The sequence below is a fragment of the Dermacentor albipictus genome, unplaced genomic scaffold (genome assembly GCF_038994185.2).
Source record: "Dermacentor albipictus isolate Rhodes 1998 colony unplaced genomic scaffold, USDA_Dalb.pri_finalv2 scaffold_11, whole genome shotgun sequence".
Taxonomy (NCBI): domain Eukaryota; kingdom Metazoa; phylum Arthropoda; class Arachnida; order Ixodida; family Ixodidae; genus Dermacentor; species Dermacentor albipictus.
This window is the reverse complement of record NW_027225565.1, coordinates 14,818,450-14,820,423: the sequence shown is the minus strand read 5'-3', so window position 1 is coordinate 14,820,423 and position 1,974 is coordinate 14,818,450.

Below are 1,974 nucleotides of genomic sequence, written 5' to 3'. Positions count from 1 at the left end.
AGTAAGACAACGGCAAAAAGATCCACTATCGATTTACCCCAATTTCGGTATAGAAAAGGGAAGGCGATTCAACGAGTCGGTGTAGCGGGAAGTTAGCGCATGCGATCTAGTTTCATGGACTGAGCTCTGCGAGAAGCTTAGCCGAATATAAATCTCGTTCGCAGTCTGTCTTCATCCTGCCGACAATGTACCATTAATCACCGGGCATTTTCTTATTTACGCCGGCAGTATTCGGCGCCCAGCTGCGTGCTCAGCCGATAGAAGTTGAGATTGGCCCGTTCTATATTAATGGGCGCCCCAGCTTCGGTATCTCCGTTGCTATGGCGTTTTGCTCCTGAGAACAAGGTATCGGCTTTGATTCCTGTCCACGGTGGCCGTATTCACAACGAATTCAAAACATTCGCATTCAATGCAAAATGAACACACTCGCGTAAATGGGGAATATGATCGCATGTTGAAAAATTATGCAGATCCCACTCACTGTGGAAATCTATGTAAGCGAAGCTTTTCATGCTAGATGCCTTGATTGACGATAATTAGCGGTGATGCTGATGGCTAAAGCGTAATCTCTTTAACGTTTACTCTAACACGAGAGTGATGAGTTGATGTTAAACGCATTAACTTGCGTGCACGACTGCTGTTTGTCTGCTTAGCACAAAGGACACACAAGCAGAGGTGTTTGCTTGAGGCGTTCTTGTGCGCCATATTTCATAACCTCCCAGAAGGTAGAGCATTGTCATTACCTCGCATGGCAGATCCCTAAATGGCAGAAGTATTAAACTTGAATGGACGGTTTGCAAGAACACTGTTTCGCATGCGCGAACACGGTTGTCACGAGTGCATGTAGAGGTACGAGTGCTTCTCGTACCTTTACATGGTTAGGTACGAGAAGCAGACGCTGGTTTTTGGTGGTGTTGATCGCGATATTTTCGTGAAAAGGCCGGCTAGTTGTGCTGCGTACTGTGCACAACTCGTTTCACTGGCAAACGGAGTACGAGTTTATTTCGGTTTCTGTCCGAGGAGAGTTATCCGGAGAGAAAAGTAGCATGGATGAGCGACGGCCGGAGATGCCATCTAGCACGAAACTTGGTCGCTCCTCGCAGAGCCGGTTCTCATCGCGCTACTTGCGGCTACTGAATTGTCATATGCCAGCGCCGCGAGGTTATTTCCGCCTGCAACCTTCGTGACGCCCTTGACACCACTGCGCTTGCGAAAGCGCAGTGGTGTCACTCAGTTGTCGTTGACATGTAATTATAATAAATATTATAAAGTGATGTCGAAAGTGCGCCTCATATGACAATCACCACCCAGCATTACGCCACTGAAGTGACTGAAACACACCATCCGAAGGCAGTTGGTGTCGTCGACAGGCAGCGCGCAGCGACCACCGTTCGACGGAGTTCGCCTGGGGGGCTATAACGTAAAACTATTCCAAACTTTTCTATTACAATTCTGCAATCAGCCCTCCGTGATTGGTCAAAAACTTTTTTGGGCCATCCCCATTTCACCTGTCTGTCACGCCACGTCACGAAAATCGCGATAGCTCCCCATCTGATATAACGTGTACTCAAGGATTATGCATGATTTGACCGAACGAAAGAAAAATAGTTATTTCTGATTGGACACCTCTTCGCCATTAGCCCTCGGCTATTGGTCAAAAGTTTTCGGACCGCGCCTACTTCACCTGCCTCTCACGCGACGTCACAAAACCGCCAAAACTCACTACGTCAAAGTGACGTGCACGCGATAAAGATGTATTAATATGCCGAACAAAACTGAATTTTCTTCTGAATAGCCGCAGGCTGCCCCGTTCCGAAAGGAATAAAAGCTGACTACCGCCGATCGCTCAGTCACTGGCTGCTCGCTCCTGTCGGAGAGCGTGGGTTTATTTGCGTGTAATAAAGCTTTTTGCGTGGCCGTGTAACGTTTTCGAACACTTTCGACATGTTTACGACCTCGTTCTGCCAACTCTTC